General features: G+C 43.4%; 1 protein-coding gene and 1 long non-coding RNA gene across 2 annotated transcripts in view; both read right to left on the bottom strand.

Moving 5' to 3' along the window:
- The window catches only part of LOC125092940 (uncharacterized), a 28,358-nt gene extending 5,885 nt beyond the window's left edge, over positions 1-22,473 (bottom strand). The window contains exons 1-2 of the long non-coding RNA XR_007125109.1: positions 22,439-22,473; positions 3,390-3,541 (exon numbers count right to left, since the gene is read on the bottom strand). This is a non-coding gene — a long non-coding RNA (uncharacterized LOC125092940). The remainder of the gene's footprint in view (positions 1-3,389; positions 3,542-22,438) is intronic.
- Positions 1-26,011, bottom strand: part of XKR6 (XK related 6) — a 296,537-nt gene that overhangs the window by 58,237 nt on the left and 212,289 nt on the right. The window lies entirely within an intron of this gene.

Here is a 26,011-nt window from a genome sequence, read left to right as displayed (position 1 = left end):
GCAAGACCGCCAAGGGATGCTGCTGCACCCTCAAGTGTGAGGAGCACTGGGTCGAGGCAGCGGTGCTTGAACCTTTGCTGCCTGTTAGAATCCCCTGAGCACTCAGCTGCTCTCTGATCTCTGCTGGGGGAGGGCAGGCCTCCCTCATGTTTGGAGCTCCCCAGGTAAAGATAAGGTGCTGAAACCCGAGAACCTCTGGTCTGGAGCTCCAATCCGCAGGTGTGGTCTCACCCAGGAGCTGGCTGGAAATGCAGAAGCTCAGGTTCTACATCTGCTGACCCAGAATTTCCATTTTGATGCAATCTCCCGTTGGTTAGCATGCACAATCGAGTCTAAGTTCCATTGATCTAGAGACGTCTCCTGCCCCTACTCACACAGTAGGACCTATGAACAAGGCATTCATGGTCTTTGAGGCTCAGTTTACTCATCTGTAAAATAGGTTTACTACATAAACCAGGAACAGTGTGCCACTTATGTGGTTGTTAGGATATCAAGGAGATAACACAAGCACTGTGTCCTCATAATTTGTGTAGGAAAACTTCTAGCTTCCCAGAGAGTCCTCAGTGCCAACTCTTCAGCCTTTCTAAATTGCCTGGCTCCCCTTTGGTCTGACGCTCCTTGGAGTTGAGTCAGGAGCCTGAGTGCCTTGGTCAACTTGGAGGTGCCAAAGCTAGGTGGCCAGTGTGGTCCAGTGCCAGGGCAGAGGAAAGGGAGCATGGGGTGCCGGCCTGGGGCAATGGGCTAAGGCTGGAGAGGGCCTGGCCATGAACTGGGGATGGGACTGTACCCATAGGAAGTGTGATGGGCCCAGATGAGGTAGGAGAGGCAGTGAACTCTGAGCTCCCTCTCAGCTCAGCAAGGAAGAAGGACAGCACTGGCTTGGCACAAACGGGCAAGTGTGGGGTTTCGGCCCTGTCTTCCTTTTCCAGAAGGCTCCTATGCTCCTGTTGGATTGGGGCACGGTCTAAGTCTCTAGCTGGACAATCACTGGAGATCAGAGACCTGATCCTGAGGGTGCCCAGACAGTGGACACCCCCTGCTCAGAGCACAGCCCCAAGGACCCTTATCCCTGCCAATCAGAACAGAGATGGAGAATACCTGCACTTCAGACCTTCTCGGAGAGCCATCCTCTCATATATTTCGTGGGAGAGGGGATGGGCAGTGTGGGTGGGGGCCCCTGCAGTACCCTGCTCCTTCCCAGAGGCCCTTGGCCTGGTCTGTATCCAGGCTTTGTCACACTAGGATCCTAGTGCTCAAGAGGGTGGGAGTCACTTCTCCCTTCCCAGCCTTGCAAACTGGTTTACCCTTGAGTTCTCTCCTTCTGGGGACTCCCTGGTTCTCCACTTTCTTCCTGACAGCCAAAGGCAATAATGTACTCAAAGACTAGACACAACCTGCCCATTTAAAATTAAGCACAGAGAGCCTATCATTTAAATTGATAAGTAAAAATCAATCAATCAATCAATAACTGAAACTACAGATTTCCTTCCGTTCCCCTGGCACAAGAATCTTCCATCTGGCCTGTAGATCCTCTCCGAATTGTGTGCACCTGGGGGCTACATCTGTCCATGGGCTCCCTTGCCCTCTTCTGGTTGGGTTTAGTCAGCAGGAGCAAGAGCAGGAAGTCAGGGACAAGAAGGGAGCCCACTTGGGGGCTGTGTTCCCAACCCAACTCCTGTGGGTGGTCCTCACTGCATAGCTCACTCTGGACCACAGCAACCACTGTCTCCCCTCACCCACTCAGGGCTCAGGGTGTTAACAGCTCCCTATTGTTCCTGGTTCCAGGATGCCGCACCAGGTCTCATTATTCTGCCTATATTCTGTCCAACATCTTTATTAAATTCTCCCTGACCTACCAGCTTGACAGTGCTCACCGTTTTCCTGCCTGGACACGACCTGACACATTGATCAGGGGGAAGAAAGAAGAGATGAAGGGGCAAGAGGAAAAGAAAGCAGGGGGACAGTGGAGAAGAGAATAGGAGGAATGGTATGGAGAAGAAAGAGGTGGACTCCAGGACCTGGGGAAGCCACACGCCCACCCCCGCAATTTCTCCTCCCCACAGTGGAAAGTGCTATCCTTTACTTTTTAACTTCAAATCTGATTTGTGACATGAAGACCTGTTTTCCACCTACAGGTTGAAATTGAAAGTGAAAAGGGAGCACAAAATGTCTAAAGCTTTTAGAAATTTCCTTAGGAGGTTCGAGCAGCAGGAGTCATCTTTGAATATGCCAGAATCACACCCTCGGGGTCCCTGACAAAAATCCCAATTCTCAGAAACCACCTTTAGAAATTCTTACGTCCTAGGTGGGGGCTTCGGCCTCAAAATCGGTATTTTTCACAAGCAGCCTAGGCTTCCTGAAGCAGCTGGTCCCATGTGTCACTGTGGGAAATTCCAGCTTGGATGCCTTGCCCATGAATATCTCAGTGACACTCGTGAACTGCTGGTTCTTGGAAGCTGTCAGACTCTTAAGAAATCACGGTCCAGTGTTCTTAAACCAAGCTGGGTGGGGCTGGAGACGTTACCTAGCCATATCCAAAGAAACTCAGTGAAAAGGACTGTTCAGGAACAAATTTAATTAAAGACGATGGGTTAGATTATATAAATTAGTAGGTGAAAGTTCTCCCTATGCATGGAGCAGAACAAGAGAAATGAGGACCCCTAACCACATCCAGGCATCCTTGGCCAGAACTCACAGCATTAGAGGAAGTAGAGAATGTGCAGTAAAGCTCAAGGAGAAGAACAACAGCAGAATTAATGGCTAGATGGGGTCATTGTGATAGACCAGAGGAACCCTGGAGTTCAGCCTTGAGACAAGCACTTAATAGCACTCTTTAAGTATGAAGGGCCATTGAGGGGAAACAGAAGTGCCACCTGTCCCTTTCACTGAGGGCTGAACTCAAGTTAGGTCAAGGGCTCAGCCTTAGACTCCTGCCTAGGGGGTCTCTAGGTAAGTTTTGCTTTATGTATGTTTTATCACACACACCACAAACAAACAAACAAAAAAACTTTAAAAAGAACTTTACCAAGAGTTACACACCACAGGTCCCAAGGGAGACACTGGCATGCCTCTGGAAGTAATATTCATACTTCTTTGTGTATGGAGTTTGCAAGGTTTCATTCAGTAAGCCACTCAGTAAGAGTTTTGCTCTCTCCCATTTCTTGGGAATGTATCTGATAGAAAATACTTAAGATTTGGTTCTTCTGGACCGGTAGGGCATTCCTATACATCATTCAGTAGTGTTCCCTGAGAACACCATGCATCACAGGACTAGTGTTTTAATTAATAGGAATTGATGGAACACCAATTTTGAAAGAATGAACTTGACCCATGTTATAAGCTAAGAATTTAAAGTAACCCATCACTAACTGTCATAGATGTCTCAGTACCTTAGTTGAAAGTCACCAAGCACAACAAAACGAATGTGGGAAAGAAAGATGCCACACTGGCCACTCCTCCCAAGGCAGTCAACAAAATGCCTATTGCCTGGAAAACCTGCAAAGGGTTCACTGAGCTTAGTTTCATGGCTGCCAGCTCTGGTCTGTGAAGGAAGGAAGGAGTGACATTAGCTGAGCCTCAAAGCACCAGACTTTCCACATATTCTTTCATTCTATCCTCCCAACTGCCCTCTAAAACCTATTCTATCCCCACTCCACAGATGAGAAAGCTGAGACCCAAGAAAGGCACAAGCTACTGATATTTCTTGAGGGCCTACTTTGTTGGTACTGTGACTAAGTGATTTCCAAATGGTGTCTGATTTTTCTGAAGATTTTTCTCTTTCTTCTTCCTCTTCTTCTCCTTCTTCTTCTTCCTTCTCTTCTTCTTCTTCTTCTTCCTCCTCCTCCTCTTTCTTCTTCTTCTTCTTCCTCTTCTTCTTCTTCTTCTTCTTCTTCTTCTTCTTCTTCTTCTTCTTCTTCTTCTTCTTCTTCTTCTTCTAATTCTTGTTCATAGGTAGGAAATTGAAGCTCAGAGAGGTCAAGCCATTTACTTAAGGCCACAGAGGGAGTGCATGAGAAAGCCAGAATGGAACACATATCTTTCCAACTGCCCAACAATCTTTCTCATCATATCCCAGTTGCCTCTGTGGGATGTGGGAAGGAGGAGTAGGCACCTCAGTAGGTGTCTGGCAGCCAGTTGGATCTCAACAGATGGCAGCAGACTCTGCTATGTTAGTCCTCAGAGAACATTGTGCTATATACTTGTAGTTTTAATATGTAAGCCTGGAATCAGGGTGAAACACCTTTCTTTAGGAGTGTGGGATGAGCAAGGACTGACTGGAGGGTCTTTTACTGACAGGAAGATGGATGGACAGAGAGGCGAGCATCTTGTCCACAATAACAGAGTGGGACCAATGCTGCCAGATCCTCTCCTGAAGTCCTTTTCAAAACAGTCCACGGTATCAGAGAGTTAGGACCACCAGCTCATGGGGAGGCAGGTAACAATGGCCCCAGGAGCGGCAACGGTCCTCCACCCCAACCCTAACTTTGACCACAGACCCTAGTCATGGGACAGCTCAGCTACATCCTGGGCTAGGTCCTTTTGCAGGAAGTTACTTTTTAATTTCATCCCCAGCCCAGCTTTGGTAGGGGAGCAGATGACAGGTGAGTAGTGGGTTACCATCTAAGATGCCTAGAAAATCATGTCATCTTGTCCTCATTCTTCCCTTTTCCCTCTTGCTGAGAAATGTTATCCAGCGAAATTCTATTTCTTTTCCAAGAGCTGCTTCATAGGAAAAGGCTCGCTGCTTCATAGAAAAAGGCTCCATCTGTGGCAAGTGGCAGAGGAAAGAACACGGAACTCAATGTTATCATACCGGGGTTCATGGGCAGAAGGACGGCAATGCTTATGTCTCCCCAGATTCATATGTTGAAGCCCTGGCCCCACGTGTGGTGATATTTTGGGGTGGGGCATTGAGAAGTGACTAGGTCCAGATGCTGTCATGAGGGTAGGCCCCAAGATGGGCTTAATGACCTTACCAAGAGACAAAAAGAGGGAATTCTCTCTCCGTCCAGGAACACACACTGGAGAAGGGTCATGTGAGGGCGAGAAGGGTCATGTGAGGGCACAGGGAGAAAGCAGCCACCTACAAACTATGCTGAACCACCTGCTGGCATATGATTTGGGGTGTGGCTTAGACTCTCTCAGCCTCAGTATCTTCTCTGTAAGTGACCTGCTGAACCACCTTCAAGGTGCCAGCATTTGGGCCAGTAGCTACAGGCCAGCAAACAGCCCCTCTGCTGTCCTGGCTGACAGTGCTGTGGGAGGGGGCATGGAGGACACAACCCCAGCTGCTCCCCACCTCCTACTCACAGAACCACTTCTCCCAGCAAAGAACATAGCACAGTGTCGAAGCGGACTGCTGCCCACGAATAAAAGCTACCCTGGCACAATCCCTTAGCTCTCTGAAAAATCAGGTTCAAATAAAGTTGCAATGAAAAGCAAACCCCAGCTAAGCAACGTGTTTCAAACCTTTGTCATCTGAGTGGGCCAGAACGGCGGCACTTTCCCTCTGCGGGAGTGTTCCCGTGCCCTCGCCCACCAGCCCGCTCTGGGCACAGGACTGAAAGAGGGAAAATTATATCTCTGCTCAGGCCCACGCAAGCAACAACACATGTGCTCTTGCTGATCTGCGTGGTTCCTCTGTGGGCTGGAAAAAAAGGTGAAGAATCAGTTCCAGGAGGTTTTCAAGTAAGTGGAGATAGAGCCTCCGGCAGAAGCAGTGTCCCGAGACTCAGGAGGCCAGAACTCCAACCCTAGCACAGAGATGGGCAGGCCAGGAGCTGGCAACACGTCCAATCGTTTCAGTTCAGGCCTTAGCTGCCTCTACCACTTTCTCCAGCAGAGCCTTGGGTTCGAGTCCCTGCTCTACTGCATGGACCAAACTCAGTCTGCGAATCACCCTCATTGGAAACATGATTGTATCAAAACTTGTCCCCTGCATCATGGGAGGATTTATGAGGTCATGAGTGGAAAAACATATGTACTTATTGAATGAGCTTACAGAAGAATAAACAGGTCCAGCCAAGGGCCAGTGTCCTCCTTCTCTCCAATACCAGGGAAGCTCCAGGAGTGGGAAGTTGCTGGAGAGAACACATGATTCCCAGAGACCCAGGGAGCCTCGAACAGCAGCTGGTCCGGTCCTTACTTGTAGGTCAGGGACCCACAAGCCAGAACAGCCAGCTCATGCTACCTCTGCATCCCACCTAGTCACAGTAGTGTGACTTCTGTGAATCGCAGCCCATTGGACTGCCAGCTGCTTGTGGGCAGCCTTCCTGCATTTGTCCATCTCATAAATGACTATTGGGTGTCTGCTAGGTGCCAAACGGTGGGCACATGAGGATGGAAGAGACAGCAGCCTACCTTCAAAAATGCCAATTCCACAGTCTAGGAAGAACAAGGGGGCAGAGACCAAGTCTTCTTCCTCTCTCTATTCTAGTGCCTGGCACAGAAGAGGGCCCAATAAATGTTTGTTGAATCAATGCACACCACAAAGCCATTGAAGTGGCTCCTTGGCCTCCTTGTTCCTAAACCAGCCTACTCAAGAGTAGACTGCCCAGGACAATTTTGTAACAAATTAACAATCAATTCCTCCACAAAGGATGTGGCCTCATTGAAAGCAGGCTGCCTGAGCACCCATTTTCTTGAGGACCCACTTGAACCAGGACAGGACATGGACATGACTGAGCACGTGCACCATCAGTACCCGACCTTGCAGACCCAGAGGCAGCTCATTCCTCCCTTGCTTGTCTAATTCACTCTCCCACCTTACTGAGGCCTGGGCCACAACAGGTTGAATGACTTCCAAGCTCCAAGGATAGCCCCCTAAAAGAAACAAACTTCAAAGTGGTCAAGTGATATGCCCAAGATTGCAAAGCTAAGAAGATTTTCTGAGCTCACGCCTGGGACCTCTTACTTCCCCCATGAGACCTCATGTCATCGAAGCTCCCAGCAGGAGCAGCCTTGAAGCCTCCCAAAGCTGGCTGGCACCACAGAGGTTGCCCAGGCTTGCATCCTCATTGTTCTAATATGGAATCCAGGGAGATTTAACTGCCTGAGAGCAAGCAGGTGTTCAAGAGTGGAGCACTTGGCTCCTGATCTCATTAGTGTCCCTGCCACCCCCCACCCCAACCACACTGTCCTTTGGTGGCCATCTGGAGAACATGTGAAAAAGGACAGATTATCTCATCCAAGGTACAGCTAAAGAAACAAGATGTAGAGATTCCTCAAAAAATTAAAAATAGAACTACCATATGTTCCAACCATTCCACTTCTGCATATTTATCTAGAAGAAATGAAAACACTAAAGTAAAAGAGATATCTGCACCCCATGTTCATGATAGCATTATTTACAATAGCCAAGACATGGAAACAACTGGCTGTCCATCGATGGCTAAAGAAGTTGTGATATCACACACACACACACACACACACACACTCACTCACTCACACACATGCTGGAATATTATTCAGCCATTACAAATGGAATATTATTCCATTTGACATTCCGTCTGGAATATCATTCCAAAATGAGGAAATCCTACCACTTGCTAAAACACAGATGGACCCTGAGAGCGTTACCTTAAGTCAGATAGAGAAAGACAAATACTGTATGTGTGAAATCTGAAAAACAAAACAAAACTAAACAAAAACCCAAACCCATAGAAAAGGAGATGGTAACTTTTGGTTAACAAAGGTGAAGCAAAGGGAGAAGGAATTTGATGAAAGTAACCAAAAGGCACAAACTTCCACTTACAAGATAAGAGTTCAGGATGTCATGTACCAAAGGATGACTAGAGCTACTACTGTTGTATGATACAGAGAAGAGTGTTAAGAGAGTTGATCCTCAGAGTCCCCATTATAAGAAGAATTATTTTTTTCTTTTCCTTTTTTTTTGTATCTATATAAGATGATGGTTGTTAGCTAAACTTACAGTAGTGATCATTGCACAATATATGTAAGTCAAATCATTATGCTGGACAGGCTAAACTTATATGTACTGTATGTCCATTACATCTCATTAAACTTGGGGAATAAAAAAAAGAAACAAGAGGATTTCCAACAATCCAAGTAGTGTGTCAGTAGGCCTTGGAAGGTAGTGAGTCCCCTATCACTGGAGAAATTGGGGATGAGACAGGTGACAACTGTGGGTGTGACTCCAGCTCTGTAACAAGTGAAATGACACAGACATCAGTAAAGATGCACCAACAGCTTTTGAAAACCAGAGTAGCTTGGTCTGGGTGTTCCCATTAATTATGGCTTTTGTCACCACTCTCAGAGAAGGTAGGAGGGCTAAAGTCCCTCTGTCTCTCAGGTTCTATAATTGAGGCCAGTCCTGGGATGGAGGCAGCATAGGGTCATGAAAGGAGGTGGTGCTTTGGGATGAGTAACTTAAGCAAGGCACTTAACCTCTGTGATTGGGAATAATCCTGTTTCACCTCCCAACTTTGTGTAAGGATCACGTGGGCTAATTTTTGAAAAGTGTTGTCAGAGCAGTCAACTAATGGCAGCTGTTGTTTTGGCCATTCATGGTGATGGGATGATGACTTCAAAACGTGGGTGTTCAGAGTAGAAATTTTCACCTGCATCGCTCCAACTTCCATATTTTGTCTCTTTTGATCCCATGTCTGAAACCTAAAGGGTCCACCTTCTTGAGCTTCCTTCCCATTCTGTTAGCCAGAATGATGGAAGTGGAAGGGGACTGACCCCTATTTCCTGTACATCACCCGGAGTCTCAGTGACATGCAGTGATTGTCTAGACCTCTCCCTCACTACCACCTAAACCATAACTCGCCATGATTCGGAACAGATTTATAGAAGAGAATAGATTTATTGCCTCATATGCATATTTAATGAGCCTCAAAGATAGTTCATAAATACACCATGCAATTTATTGGTATTTAATGTTATACATTAATTAATAATTTTTAAGCCATCCAACATTTGCCAATTTGAAAAACTTAATATAACATTCAATAACCCCTGTCAAGACTTAATAAATTTCCATGGATTTATACAGCCTGCAAAATGCACTCCATCTCAAACAAATTAAATAATGCATATGATATGGTATGAGGAAGGACAATTTATTAAAGCCTGATTTAATAGAAAATAGGTGTATTTTATCACTTGAGCTTTTTGTTGGGGGTTCTTATGCAGAGAGGCACCCCAAGACACCCTATTCGCCAGCTGTACTAGATGCAGTCTTTGCCTCTGACTCTAACACAGAAGGAAATGTGGTTCCTCTTTCCCTTCATGCCCCAGTTCTGTCCCTGGCCTTCCTCCTTTCTTTGTTTTGACAAAGGTGTTCACACTCAGCCTCAGCCACTGTCTCCAGCATCCTTTCTGTAGTTTTTCTGAATCCCCAGCTGGAAAAGAGCTTGCCCCCTCTGCAGGTTCCTTGAGGTTCTGGTGGCATTTCTGACTCTTCCCAACCATCTTTCTCTTGTTAGCAAGGCCCACTCACTTGTTCCCCAACTCCTGCAGGGCCCAGTGGTGCTCAATATGCATTTGCAGAAATAACACATGGAAAAACTAGCTAATGCTCCTTTTTATTCACAGAAAAATAGAGAAGCAAGCAGATGCTTGGATCCACCAGCACAGGGATCCTGGTGGCCCTGGGCCTATTCAGCCCTGCCCAGCAGCCAGCATGATCCAGATTCCCGGGGGAGCCATCTGGAACCCAGGCCAACTCCCAAGGAGATGAGGCAGCAACATCACCACATCAGATGCAACCCCTCTGACAGTCTTTTCTCTAGCCAGATCCTTTAAAAAGGTTCCTATCCCTCTAGCCACCCAGGCAAACAAGATGGCAATGTGGCAATGTTGGATAATCTCTTTACTTGTCTGAGGCCATTCCAGTGAAGTAGACACCTTGCCTCTGTCCCAGTTTTCTCATGGGGCCACATAAAGTCACATATTTGCAGGTCCCTTGTGATCACACAGGGCAGCTAGAACTGGTGATGACCATAGCAGCTTCTGGTTGTCTTGGCCTCTTGCAGGCTCCCGTCTGGGCTCTGACCAAAGCCTGTGCACTTTGGGGAGAGGAGGTGCAGGGTGGTGAGCTGGTGTGCAGACTTGGCAGGCAAGGTTCTTGCCAAAGGCTAGAAAACCTGCCCCTCTTGATATTTTGGAGGCTTATAAGCACCTCTGCAGTTACCCTAAGTAAAGGGCCCACAGAAAGTTTCACCCACCTGACCCAAGCCTACTGCTATAGTCAGCCATGCCCCAACCTCGCCCACCTGGACCTTGAGGCCGAACTCTGTTCCAGGGAACTCCCCATCTGAGACAGACACGCAGCGGGTGCCAAAGGAATCCAGAGCTGGATAGTAGTTAAAGGTAAACACAGGTTTTATTCAGGAACTATTGCAACAGGAGAAAGAGGCCTGAAACTAAAACCAGGCTCAATTCCAAATATATCAAGGAAAAATGGGGATTTATAGCCAAGTGGCAGGGAGGGAGGTCAGTAACTAGAAAGTTGCTAAGAGAGGGCATGAGGGTAGGGACTGTGGTGAAACTGACCTACGAAGATTCTCGTTAAAGGCAGGCCAGGGTGAACAGATCTCACCTGAGGGCTGGTGCGGGCAAGGGGATGGATTTGATACTGAGGTGGGGATTCTGGCTAAACTGACTGGATAGGGTTTTTGCTAACACTGACAGTGCAGATCTGGACACAAAAGTGCAAAGCTGGAGGCTTAGTTGGGAAGTGGGTTCAGAGTTTGGTCCAGGAGGTGTCATCATCAGTGGCCACAAGGAGAAGCCTTGGGCAAGCCAGGAGCACAGGGTGCCGGGCAGGAGGTGGTAGGGGTCTCGGAAAGACTCCCTGGGCTGGGCTCCAAAGGTGGCACTCTTCACTCCTTTGGGGGTAGTCGAGGCAGGGGTAGCAGCCCACAGAAGTGGGAGTGCACAGGAGGTTGGGGAGGGGCAGTTGGCTAGGACTGAAAGTGGGAAGGGACAGAGAAAGTTGCCAAGATATTCTGCAGACCAAATGAGGAAGACCCTGATTCCAGGTGGAGACAGTTGGCACCAGATCCCATGGGTTACAGGGAGCTACTCAAATATATTTAACAGGGGATTGATCTTTCTAGCTTATGTATAGGAAGGACCACACTCAGGACAGGTATTCTCATCCATCTTATTCATTGCTGGGTTCTAAACACTGAGAATGTGCCTAATACACAACAGATACTCAAGTGGTGTTGTATGGGTTGTGACTGATTCTCTCTCTCTCTTTCTCTCTCTCTACCTCTCTCTCTTATACAGATTATGACCAATGAACTAGGGACTAGAGGGATCAGAGAGAGTGACACTTTGGGGTAGCAGTAAGACCCCATTAATTGTTGTAGCAAAAAGACAGCAAAAGTAACTTTGTAGAGAGAAAACTATCAGGTAAATGTAGCTATTTGTAAAAATTTTAAATTCCTATCCCATTCCCCCCAAAAAACCTTCATTGTCTGCTACTATTTATCCACTGTTAGGTAGGCTCAGGTGTGAAACCGAATAAGAAAAAAGCAAAGCAACACACATACACACAAAATTTGTACAAAGACAGCATGGTCATTTCCCACAGACCTGTATGCCCACAGGTGTGGGCTTGTGTGCATACACAGGAAGCAAATAGATTTTATGAGAGTGAACTTATTCTGAGCTCCCACAGCAGCCTGAATTCTATCATTTGTCCATATGGTTTGGGATCCATGGTAGTATTTCAGCTGGGGCCCAGGATGGCCTGAACCAACACACAGCAGTGAAGAGCCAAGGAAACTAAAAGTTTCAGAGATGGAGCTAGCAAATCTGGTAAAATATCAGATATGAGGGGGACAAGAATGAGGACAACAAGGCTTTGGAAAGAGATGAATGGTTTTCAGGAAGTGGCCAGGTCTAGCTGAACCCTATCAGCAGGTGGTTGAATAGAAGTAGTTTAAGAGGAGAGATAGCCTACAATTTTTAACCCTAACTTATACAGAGTTATTGGCCCAGGGATCTAGAACAAATCTCCCAATTTAATATCAACTATACTTCCTAAATAATGAAATCTAGCAAATTTTTTTTGAAATGTCCAGGCAGTGACATGGCCCAATTTCCTTCTATAACTTCTTCTCATGGCTAACTACACATGTGTCCAGTAATCTCTTCCTTACAACTAAGTTTCATCCTTTGTGCTCTAGCTTACATCGTTCTTAGCCTATTCCTTCTTTCACCAGTGGAAAGACCACCATTTCTGTGGTTAATAATATCACCTGTTATTATGTAGAGATGTCATCCATCTCAAATCCAAATAATGGCGGATGGAAAAATGGGCAAATCATGAATTGTGTTTTTACTCAAGACCCTAATTGTTTAGAGAAAGTTCATGGCTTGTATTAAGGTTATTTAGGGTTCCAAAGGCTAGTTCCTAAGCCTGTAAAAAGTAAGGCCTGCACTGGTCAAACCAACAATTGTGCACTTAGGGCTACAGTCAGCACAGAAGCTTTGGTGGCTGCCCTAAGTGAAGTCCACACATTTCAACTCTCCTCTTTATGGCATCTTTCCAGTCAGCTGTTTCAAAGGTGAAAAGCAGGGGGCAAAATTAATAGATGGCAGCAAAGAAAAGATAAGTAAAAGATACAGCAAAACTGCATGTTCCCTTTGATTTCTCCCCATTGAAAATCTTTTCCAAGAAAAAAGGCAATCTGAGGAAATTCTCCCATGTATCCTGGTTTCTTTAAGATGCCATAGTATAATGTATTCAAAAATGATAGGCATACTGACTTGCTGAAGGTCCCACCCCTGAAACAAAACATGCAACCCCCTCTCCTACATCTGTGCCTCTCCATGACTCTGTGGGTGGGCCCCTGCACTTAGTTTAACCCACAGCCAAGGCTGAGAAGGAATTTTAGTGGCTCTGTGGTGACAAAGAGCAAACTAAGAAAAATGTTCTGTTTGCTGTCAAGTTAGCATTGGTGAAGAGACCACACCCCAGGAGAGATTTTCTGGAGTCAGTTTTTTAAGCTCAGAGGAAGCGCTTTAGAGGCAAATGTCATAAAGAACCAGAAACTGATTTGTGGCTGGAATTAGAGCCCCTGGCTTTTCTTAAAGCATCCCCATGCTGTGATCTTCACCTTAAACAGATACAGATGATGACATGGCTGAGGGAGGACTGAGTTTGGCGCAATGACTGGGAGGTATTCAGAGGGAGCAGGCCTGTGGCAGCTCCAGGGTCGTGTGGCTGCATTTCCAAGGACAGGCTGGGAGAACAGCATCTGGGTGGGTGGGCCCGACTGGGACCCTGTCTCTGCTCCTTTCTAGATCTGTGGCCTAAGTCAAGCCATTTAATTTCTCTAGGCCTTTTTAAAAAATCTGTAAAATGGGGGTATAAACCAATTACTTCATAACTTTGTAACAATCCAATAAAAGAATATATATGAATATATCCTGCAATTTGTAAATAATGTACAAATGTAAACTCTGAGGTGGATATGGAGAGAAAAATAATGTAATAAAATAAATCCAAGAAAAGTAAGAGGGAATAATTAATATTGATACAAAAAATTAATGGATAAAAAAATTTTAAATGTAGAATTCATATATAAATTCAAAAGGTACTTCTTTTGGGGAAAATAGAATGCATTGTTAGTTATCATAACAACAAAAGAAGGGAAAAAAACAAATACACAAAGTAAGAAACATTCACAGATACAGAAGATATTAAAGGAATCATATAAGACTTATTTGCAAATCATACAACTTGATCCGTGAACGCGAATGAAGTGAATCATTTAATAGAAAAGTACAAATTCCCCAAACCAACCTCTGGAAAGACAGAAAAAAATTGTCACAGAGCTGATCTCCCTTAAAAAATCAGGGCCCAACTGGATTTACAGAAAAATTCTATCTAATCCTTACATAGAGACAAGCAGACAACTGCCATGCTATTGAAACTGAACTGTCCAGAGCACAGAAAAAGATTTCTAAAACCCAAAAAGACGAAACATAAATAAAAACTGTAGGCAAACTTAGGAATATAATTACAAGTTTTTAAATAAAATATGAACAAAGAGAATCCAGCAGCACAGTAAAAGAATGACACCTCTCACACAAATGAGTCATGTATTCCACAAACACAGGGATGTATTAAGAAATCTATTAACATAACTTTCCATATTAATGCACCAAAAGAGAAAAATCACAAGATGATCTCCATAGATACTGAAAAGGCATTTCATAAAATTCAGCATCTATTCTCAATCAAAATAAAACTCACGTTTTTACCTTAAAGTATGATAAAATTCTTACATGCGTACATGTACACATGCACACACACACACACACACATCACAACTCAAAAGTCTGTGCTGTGCTTATTTGGGAAACACTAGAAGTATCCTCAAAATGTTGATCAGCAATATAAATTTTTATGTTTGTATAAAAAGTCAAGTCAACTAGAGATAGAGTAACAAAGAAGCTTCATAATTGGAAAGGAGGAGGGAAAATTGTCATGATTTTCAGGTGAAAATGCCAGCAAATCATCCAATAAGTAAAGGAATCCAACTAGGTAATTGTACAGAATTAATAAGCAGAAATCATTAGTTTTACAAATGAAGATGCCCAGCAAATGAAAGCAAATACCAACATAATAGTAACACAAAGGATAAAATACACAGGGACACACTTACCAAGAAATGCGTGCAAAGAAAACATTAAAATTCTACTAAGACTTATATAAATGGAAAGACAACCTATGTTCTTGGATGGGAAGTTCCAATATGGTAAGGATTTTACATCCTCCCTAAGTTAATCTGTAAATTTAATGTGACCCCACTAAAAATAAGAATAGTTATTTTCTTGACCAGATAAGTTGATTCTCAAATTCACGTGGAAAAATAAACAAATAAGAACACTTGGGAAATTTTGGAAAAAAAAATAAGACTACTAACAAATGCTAAAAATATTGCAAAGCTATGTAATCATTAAAACACTGTAGTTCTGACACATCAGATACAGACAAGTCTACTGAATAAATAAGATAGGCCAGGTATAGACTGAAAAGCACACTGCAATAAAATAAGCAATAAAAGTGGCATTTTCATTTAGTGGGGGGAATTATCCAATAAACGATGGTGGCACAGATCATTAGACTTCCAGAAAAATGGAAAGGGGATACCTACTTCACAACACATAGCAAATGAATTTCAGATTCATCAAATATTTAGACATAAAATGAAATTATATTGGGATTAGAAAGCCAAAAGGAAAATATTTGTATAATCTCATCACTCAGATGGCCTTTCTAAATATGACATTATGTCCAGAAGAAAAGGACCTACACAGGTGATTTTTTTTAAATGAATTTTCCATGAAAAAAAGGTATCATAAAATTAAGACAACCAATTGGGAAAATTTTTAAAACTCATATTAAAGATAAATGAACCACCATTGTCTTTGTATTTTATGATCTTTGTCCTCTGGAATTTTCAAAGAATTTTATCCCACAAAAAGGGGGAGCATAAGGATTAACACAGAGGACATGGGGAGATGGAGAGGAGAAGTGAGTTGGGGGAAATTGGAGAAGGATATGAACCATGAGAGACTGGCCTCTGAGAAAGAAACTGAGGGTTTTGGAGGGGCAGAGGGTGGGAGGTTGGGTGAGCCTGTGGTGGGTATTATGGAGGGCACATATTGCATGGAGCACTGTGTGTGGTGCAGAAACAATGAATTCTGGAACACTGAAAAGAAATTTTAAAATATAAATAAAAAATTTTTAAAAACATTTTTAAAAAGGTGGTAGAACTCTGTGATCAGCAAGAGAGGGACTTGGCCATTTTTGAGAAAAAAAAAACAAAAAACAGAAGATGGAGGCAGTAAGAATGTCAACAGTTAAAAGAACAAGCCTTAGAATTAGACACAGCTGGTTTAAGTTGCAGTTCCACCACCTATCAGCTGAGTGGTCAAGAGCAGCATTTCTTTTAATCTCACTGAACTTTAATTTTCTTATTTATAAAGTAAGAATACCAAGATCTTTTTCATAGGTTTTTCTTAAGGATTAAATGAAATGTATATAATGAGTTTAGCTGAGCACATGATATATAGTAACCTGTAAATATTACCAATGTATTAAGAAAGTAATGTTTAAGCAGCTACAAATATTTAAGAAACTCAAAAATATTAGCAAAATGTATCTATGTATAGGTTGAACAGTTGGGTGCCACAACACTCTATCCTAAAGAGGTACCTTCTGTGCTAGAAGTCTGAAAGGGCATCACTAGTTAATCAATTCATTCAAAACTCTCAATAATCCATTGATAAGCAACATTATCATCAATTTACAGTTGAGAAAACTAGGAAACCCATCCTTCCAGCTGTTCAGAACGAAAATCTTGGTCAGCCTTGACTTCTCTCTTTCTCATACCTCACACCCAATCTATTAGTATAGATTGAAGACTTCAAATATATATTCATATTTCAACCACTTCTCACCAGTCCTCATATGACTACCTTAATCCAATACCCCGCAATCAATGTTCCTTGCAGGAAAATCTCCTACCCTTGTCCCCACACTCTATTCTTCACTACAGCCAGAGAGATCCTGTTAAACTATAAATTATCCTGTCTATTCTCTCCTCAGGAATACATTATATGTTAATAAAAAATAAAATAAAATAAAACCTGCAATGACTTCCCATTTCACTCAGATCAAAATCCAGAGTCCTTACTTCAAATGCCAAGGTCCTTGTTTCTGCTAATAGCAACACAAATTAAAAAAACAAGCTATAGAATGGGAAGACTACTTCTAAGTCATATATCTGATAAAGGATTAACATGCAAACTATACAAATAACACATGTAACTCATCCCACAAAAAAATCCAATTAAAAAATGGGCAGAGATACTGAATAGACATTTTTACAAAGAACACATTCAAATGGTCAATAGGTACATAAAATGATGCTCTACATCAGTCATCATCAGGGAAATGCAAATCAAAACCACGGTGAGGTGTTATCTAACACCTGTTAGAATGGGTACCACCAAGAAGACAAGAGATAAATAAGTGTTGATGATTTTGTGGAAAAAAACAAACCCTTGTGCACTGTTGTGGGACTGTAGATCTGTATAACCACTAAAGAAATGGTATGGAGGTTTCTTAAAAAAAAATGGAGCTACCATATGCTCCAATAATCTCATTTCTGGGTATATATCCAAAGGAAATAAAACCACTATGTCAAAGAGAAATCTGCACCCTCATGTTCATTGCAGCATTTCTCCCAATAGTCAAGCTATGGAAACAACCTAAGTGTCCATCAATAAATGAATGGATAAGCAAAATATGGTGTGTGTATATAATGAAATATTATTCAGCCATGAGGTAAAAAAAAAAATGAAATCCTACCTTTTCTGACAACATGGATGGAGTTGAGGGTGTTGTGCTAAGTGAAATAAGCCAGACAAAGACAAACACTATATGATATCATTTTTATATGGAATCTTAAAACCAAACAAACAAACAAACATAAATTTCATAGAAACAGAGTAGCATAGTGGTTGCCAGGGCCTGGGGGATGGGAGGAAATAGTAGAGGATGGTAAAAGGGTACAAACTCTCAGCTATTAGATAAATAATGTCTGAGGCTCTATTGTAAAACACAGAGACTAAAAAAGAAACCCAAAGTCCTTCCCATGGCTCTCAAGACCCATCATGGTTTGGGCCCTGACCCCTTCTCTGACATCCTCTCCTCTCACCCTCCCTTCATCTTCCCCATTCAGCCCAGATGGCCTCCTTGCTGCTCCTCAAACATTCTAGTGAAGCTCCTGCCCCAGGGCCTTTGAAGGAATCTGGAACACTCTTTCACAAGTATCTGCATGGCCTTCTCTTTTTTCTCTCAGGTCTTTACTCAAGAACCACTTTCACTGGGCCATGGGTGCTTGAGGGTTTAATGATGCTATCCTCTCTGCTTTTCCTTTTAAAAACAGTATCATTTAAGTCAATTCCTCAGGAGGGGTTTCTCCAGCAGTCATTCCAGGCCCCATCCCCTGCTTTAATTTTTGTTCCTTCTCACTGTCTACCATTTTCCTTATTTATACTATCAGTTATCTGACTACTCACTAAGATGTCAGGTCCATGAGTGAACGGGTCTTTGATTCATTTTGTTTGCTGCTGTCTCTCTAGTACCTAGCATAGCTCCTGACATGAAAGAGGGGCTCAGTAAATATTTGTTGAATAAACAAGTAGATGAATGAACTCAGTCATTCTCCCTAAGATGTTGAGTGATTTTTTTTTTTTTGTAAATTCTGGCCTCCTTTGGAATCTTTTGTTTTTGTTCTTTGGAAATCCCCAGTAGACTTTATAGATATTATGTAGATATATCAACACCATATAGACACCACTGTCATTTCCAGGAAAGCTGAGAACCCCCATTGTCATGCAAATGTCATCCAGGATCTGAAGGATGAGGGGACTCTAAACTTAATTCCATTTTCTTCCATCCCTTTTCTGCTTTTCCATGCAGGATACACACAGAAATCAAGGTTCTTGAGGAGCAAGATAGTATAGATTTCATTACATATTGCATACAAAAGGGAATAACTCTGGGCCTATTCTGAGGCCTGTCAGCAACTCAGAGCCAAGAGGTATAAAATGTGTCACAATTCCAGAACTTGGCACCAGCTTAGGGTGCCAAAGAAAGAAAGGAGGTCAAAGAGAATTACTGATCCCACTTCTTCACAGAATAAACTGACAAAAACAAAGCACCATGACTCTACGGATTCAAGGTCTGCAATCTGCCATTGACCCTTCTGTGGACTGAAGGTACAGATTTGCCCTTCTATTCAGTGGCATTCCCAATAACAAAAATTCACAACATTCCAGGTGACTCAAGGGAAGACAGCGGACCATACCCTGGACACAAAATACTTACTCAACATTTCCAATGGGATTCAATCCTGATATTCATTGAATATACCAGGAACAAGTTACATCCTTTTGTTGATTCACTGCAACTCCCTTTGTTAGGTATTAGGAAACACGCAAGGGAGTGAGGTCTACAGCCTAAAAGGGGCATGAGCTCAGGTCTATTATATTATATAGGGAGTTGGGTAGTGCCTAAGAGGAGTAATGACCAGGTGAGTGCAATCACCTGAAGAACCCAGCAGTTGAAGAGGAGAAGTGAGCAAAAGACTCATAAGCTTGGATTAGGGGAAATGAATAGTGAGCTATCACCAAAGCTGACAAAAGTTATATGTGGGTTAACACTTTTCTTATGATTCCTTTGGTTGAATTATCAGTGAGAAAGCAAGAAAGTTGGAACAGGGGAGGGGAGTAATTACACACGGACTTCAGCTAACATAAGAGTTAGCTGAAACTTGCACAGGCCAAAATCACAAACCATAAGAAACATGAGATCACCGATATCCACAATAGGTATAATTTGAAAAATCAAATCTGTTTTTGTCACTGAAAGAAGTCATGAGGAAGGAGAGAAGAGGCTAAAATTATAAGCTCTCAATATAGCAGGGTATCAGAAAGAATAGGTTCAATTCCTGACTCTACCACCTGATTGATACGTACCATTTGATAAGTTCTTTAGCCTCTCTAAATTTCAGTTGTATCCAATAAATTGGACCAATATCATTATTTATCTTGCAGAACTGAAATTATGAAAATTAATGAGATAATGCATGTAAAGCATTTAACATACTGCCTGGCAGATAGTATACACTCAAAAGGCATTATTAATAACATTGTGATAACACAGAGGGGGAAAATGCCCATCTGGGTCACAGACTATTGGGGAAAAAAGTACTTCCTTATGAATAGGGAATAGTACAGCAGAGGTTACATGAGAAATGATCTAGCCAAAATTACTTCCTCAGTCCCTCACTTCTAGTGTCCATTGACTGACTTCTGTTTGCTACACGCAGATTCTGATGAAATGTCATGATTCAGTCTTGATCTACCCATATTCAGGAAATCAGAAGGTCCACAGAACAGATCACACACTGGGAATCAGATCATGGTCCCTATTGTACTATGTGATCTACAGGAGGTCATCATTATCTCCTAGTGAGCAGTGACAATCCTTATAAAATGCTGATTGTAATCATGATACTCCATACCTCCTATGAGAAGTTGTAAAGTGATGGACCACTATATTTAAAAGAAAATGTTTTGTAATAGCCAGGTATCTGGATGGGTAGTGGTTATATTTGCAGAGTGATTTCCAATGCAGTGTTAGGAAAGAACTGCTCCGGGACTAAGGAGTTGTTAGTGTGTGAGGCTGCTGGCCATGGTCCTGAACGCCAGCTTCGTCTCCAAAACAGGTTCTGGCTCACAAGCCAGAGCGGCTGGGATTTATCAGAGTGTGTGGTTGCTGCAGAATAGTTGACTGTTATTTTCACAACAAGCGCTATTGACCATGGATCTGAAAAGCCTTCTCTGGTTCAAATAATAGTTGTTCCTAGTCACAACCCAAGTGGCTCAAACTTGTATTCAAAGCTTTGCTCTAGCTGAAAGTGCCTTCCCCTTTTCTTTTAAACTTGAGTTAGTTTTTCCTTGATCCTCTGGTTAACTGAAGCCTGAGGGTCATTATGATTCAGAGGATTCAAAGAAGCACTTCAATTCAAGATTAATTTGGATGTTAAGATCTGAACAAAATGAGTCTATCTTTTCTGGGTTTTTGGGATTGCCAGAGGTCTTAATTTGCTGCAAAATAACAGCTCAAACCAATATAAGAGCATATGCAGGGGACCTTCTACACAAAGAATGATCCAGGCTCAAGCAAGGTTCTCTATGGACTTGGGTGAGCAGTTAATGGTTAATCTCTGGACCTAAATCAGGTCAGAATCATGGTTCCTAGTCTACATTTCATTAAAGGTGAGGTTGTAGGATTACTGTCTTCAGTAATTTATATTTCAGTGTCTATCTCCCAGTCATGCTCAACTTTCTTTCCTCATCCTATGTAAGATGGCACTCTTCCTTTTACTCCTGACCATACATCTAAATTGGAACTGGTTCAAATCCTTTTCATCTCTGGTTTTGCTTCCAAATACACCAAATGGGGAAAGCCTAGTGAAAAATAAAGTGGGAAAGTAAAACTGGATAATTCCATTCTCCACTAAGATCCTGGCTCCATATTTCAGCTTCCTTTTTATAAACAGGTGGTTAACAACGGATGTCATGAGACAGCCATGTGATGAGTACAGCAGGAAGCACAGAACTGGGCAGGAGGCCTACCCACAGGCCTTCATAATCTAAATATCAGGATCTGTACTCTTCAGAGAATAGAGATCTATAAATAGCAGAGTGATGATATCATCACCTTCTAGCCTGTTGCTGTTCAGCTATCAATTATTTTTTTAAAAGCTTACCAAAAAAATTATAGATGGTGGTAAATTCTACAGCACCATTTAACCATAAGCATGCATACATGTACACACACACACACACACACACACACACACACACACCACAGACCAATAGATTTTAGTGGCTACTTATTAGAATGAAGAATTCATCTATCCAAAAGCTCACCTCTCTGACTGTATGCCAGAGCTCGTGTGTCCAGCTAGTACCTAATGCCTTCTCCATGCTTAGAGGGGCTGATGTGCATCTCTTGATAATTCACCGGCATTGTCTATAAACAAGGTCTCTATTTCTCTGTATAGTGAGAAACTCAGGGTTTAACCTTGAATAAGTAGCAGCCTGTGAGCCTTTAAAATAGGTCCGATGTGTTAAAGTGAACCCTAATCCCCCTCATTCTTGTCATGAAGTGAGACCTACATTGGACATCCCAGGAAAGAATCTGGGAGTAAAGCCTCCACTTCCACATGACCTTGAACAAATTCCCTGATCTTCTCCATTCTAGTAACCAGGCAGTTGGATATACAGTAGGACTGTGCATTAAGCGTGCCAATTCTGCATCTCCAAGAGAACAAGTGTTGCAGCTATAGTTTTGCAAGAGATGGGAGAAGGGGGTGGTCCTTGGGGCACATCCACAGCCCCTGAAACAGCACCACCAAATGGACCTCTATCATCTCAAGCTCAGCTCCACTGAGTTCCTAAATGGTGTTAACCCTCAAGCTGATCTGAGACAGCAAACCACCTCAGAAGGTCGGAGAATGTCACCTTTCCCCAGCGACCTTGGATCCTTAACGCTTCTTTTAAAAATTGGTGTCTGGTCTCCATGAATAAATACCAAAGAGGAAGAGAAGAGTGTAGGTGGGAAATAGAGAAAACATTCTGTTTAAAAATGTATATATGTGTGTATCTACATTTATATAAATAGAAACCAAAATGGAACATGGAGGGGCACATGCTATTTTAAGGAGGAGCTGCAGTAGTAAAGTAACCTCCTGAGTGATGCCACTTTCTGGCCACATGCCTTCGTGTCCAGGAGAGGCTGTGGTGCTTTTTATTCTAGTCACATTGAATGCCTCTTACGAATCCATCCATCTTAATCAGCACCTACCATTTGCAGCAGCAGCCCTGCAGTCAGGAAGCAGAGGAGCAGACAGCAGGAGAGGACAGGGTGTGAGGGCAGTGGTGAGAGGTGACGTCATAAAAGGAAGGAAGGAAAGAAAGGGGGTGGGAAAGAGCTGGTGAGGAAGGGGAGGAGGTGAAAGCCCAATGGTCTAGCTCCTCTGCCTCTACCTCCCTCATTTTTAATGGATGCTTCCTTCCTTGGTGTCACTCTCTCAGCCAGGGGGAGGGCTGAATGGTGAGCCAGACTGGGGCCTGTGTCTTCAGGGATGGACATGCTACAGTGCTCAGAGGTTTGAGGAGCAGGTGCCCCATCAACTGAAGCTCCTGATGCAGGGTAGGTAAGATGTGCATAGTAGGAGGGAGACTAAATAGCTGTCCTCTGCATCTTCCCTCTGCTCTGCTCCCTCTGCTCCTTGCCTCAGCCTTATCCCATCACATGCTGGGAGGCCCTGGGTCTTGGAGCAGTCCTGCCCCAGCCACCTGACTCCTCACACATCCATATACCATGGATCCTGCCCTGTTGTCCTTTGGAATGTTTCCACTGGAGTTCCAATCACCCAAAAGCCAGGATCTTTCAAAGGGAGTCAAGGGTTCCCCACCCAACATAGTCATAACTACACAAGCCCCACAGCCTCAGCCTTAGCCCACCCATGCTAATCTGGGTGGGGCCTAGAGTTAATTCAGAGTTCAGAAAACCCTTGTGCCCACCAAGCCTTGGTTTTCCCTATCATAAAGCCTAGACCCTGCCTAGTATTTCACTTAACTGCTATAGTCAAAACACACCAGAAACTGTAGCCATCTTGGCTAGGCTCCTAAAATCCCTGCCAGCCCTTGGGCTCTGACTCCAACCCCTATCTGGGAACTGAAATCCCTCTTCAAAGCAACCCACAAGGGAATGTGACCATCTACCAATGTCACTATACTAGGGAGCTCCTAAGAACTAAGCCCCTGGAAAAATCAGTACCAACCTGAATCAAGCCTGAGCTTGTTGTATACCTTCAGACCCTATTGTTTTTTAGTTACATTGTCTTCATTAGGCCAACACCCCAGGCCTGGTTCCCAGCTTTACCAGCTTTGCTCCTGAGGAGGGCCCTCAGCAAAGCCCTCTGGAGTTTGATGTTTCCCAGGCAGGACTTGGCTGAAGGACTTCCTCCGGGACTAGTGGGAGTCTGATCATCTCAAAGTTCAGGGTTAGTGGGAAACCAGCAGGAGGTTCCTTGTCAGAGGGAATGCAGAGAGGACTCTGCAAGGTAACAGTCCTCGGCCTGGTCGTGAAGCTGCAGCTGCTCTAAGAAATAAATCTCGAAATTAGACTCAACAATCAGAGTTAGAGGTGACCTATGTGTTATTTCCTCATCATCTCTTAATGTGTGCCTGAGAGATTTAAAGAGACTAGTATTTATGAAGTGCCTCTTCTCTGCTTATACATGTATTACTATATTTAATCAGCAGAACAACTACAGACTAGAAAAATCATACCCATTTACAGATGAGGAAACTAACTCAGAGGACTTTGGTAACTTGTCTGAGCTCCAGGACTAATAAATGGGGAGCCAGAGTGCAAATAAAACTCTACCCAATTCCAAAACTCATGATGCTCCCCACTGCTTTCCAGTAAAAGGACAGAAAAAGCATAGGGATGGTAGAAGAGATGAGTGGGACACACAGAAAACCAGCTTCCTTTATCACAAGCTGTATCTTTGCCAAGGCTGTTATAAGAGATAAGGTTGACTATGAGTTACAGTCTCCAGTTTCCCAGCAAGGACTGCTTGTATTTAGACAATATTGTCTGAGAACTTGGGAGACTTAGGCTAGAACAACATGGCAAGAAGCCTCAACAAGCAGTGACCATGCAGGATGTATAGACAAGAAAACATTTTTGTCTTTGCTACCAGTGTATGCTGGTAAGAGGCAGGAGATAGGAAAAATACATTTGTAAGCTATTAAATTTGGGATGTTAATTTGCAAGGCTGAACTAGAAATCAAGAAAGCTGCCTAATTGGAGGCTGCAGCATGCCAGAGGGTGAAATTAATGGGGGAAGAGGAGCTTCCTTCAGTGGAGATGGCATGAATATGAGAGAGGTAAGCCAGCCAGGGGTGTAGCTCCTCCTCCGAGGAGCAGGGAGCAAGGTGGCCCCAAAGGATCCTTCCAGCCATTCTCTAGGTCGCTTTCAATGACAGGGCTTCAGGGACATCCCATGTTCCCCATGATCAATCTCCTCAGTATTTCTCAAGATGTTTCCTTGTTATGGACCCCACAGTTGAGAGCTCTGAAGTCCTATATCCTAAGGAAAGCTCCCCACTACCACACACACACCCTACTACTTCAGACCCCATTACTTCAGACACACCACACTCAGACCCCATATTCAGCCCTTTTAGGAAGTCATTCAACTACTGAGAATCTTAGAAAAGCAATGAGTACTCTGTAGGAAAAGACATCTAGATCCAGTTATCTACATGTTTACATTCAATGCCAGCAAAGAGTCCTTCTGCTCCAGAGAGTCTCTCTGGATCAAGCCAGGCTTCTGCTTCCAGAGACTGTCTTTGGGGAACTTTATGGGGATATCAGTACCCAATGAGAACAGAACCTAATTCCATAAACAGGACTCTCTAAATAGGGTAGGCTGAGAGCTTCAATCTGCTTTTGCTCCAACTTTTCTCTCTCTTTACCATTTATCACAAGTCCACGTTTCCCCCTGAAATTCTCTTGAGAATGCTTTTAATCCAGCTTGGAAGGTGTTCAGCACCAGGAATACAATGAAGGAGATGCAGCAGGGCAGAAGGCTGAGCTGTGACTGGGGGCGGGAGGGAGGAGGCTGACTCACTCTACTTCCTGGATGGGGTAGCTTTGAGGATTAAGTGGAACTATGTCTATACATTAGTCAGGGGTCTCCAGACAAACAGAACCAGTAGGATATATAGAAATACACAGAAAAGAAGAGTGGTTATAGGAATTGATTCACACAATTATGGCAGTTGAGAAGTCCCATGATTGCTTTCTGCAATCTGAAGACCCACGAAAGACTGTGGTATAATTCAGTCTGAGTCTGAAGGCCTGAGAACCAGATGCAGCAATATCCAAAGGCAGGAGAAAAGGGATATCTCAGCTCAAGGAGAGAGAACAGATTTGCTCTTCCTTTACCTTCTGTTCTGTTGAGGCCCTCAATGGATTGGATGAGGCCCATCCATACTGGGGAGGGCATTCAGCTTTGAGTTGACCAATCCAAATGTCAATCTCTTTTGGAGACACCCAGAAATAATGCTTCATCTAGCACCCCATGGCACAGTCAAGTTGCCACATAAAATTAACCACCACACTCTGTAAACATGCTCCACAGACGTTAGCTTGTTCTAGAGTCAGACCTCTGCCTATTGGGAACAATATGACTTGACCATGTGACCAGGTCCTATTGATTGGAAATTAGTATATTATTCCATTGCCTACTGGAGTTTTTGAGAGGTTGTAGACCTGTACACATTCACATGTACACCATTAATCAATTATCCTCCCCTCAGTCGGTTTGGCTCCAAGGGTTGAAATCTCTTTGACAACATC

This window comes from Lutra lutra, chromosome 2 (genome assembly GCF_902655055.1).
Source record: "Lutra lutra chromosome 2, mLutLut1.2, whole genome shotgun sequence".
Taxonomy (NCBI): domain Eukaryota; kingdom Metazoa; phylum Chordata; class Mammalia; order Carnivora; family Mustelidae; genus Lutra; species Lutra lutra.
This window is presented reverse-complemented; position numbering and strand designations above follow the sequence as displayed.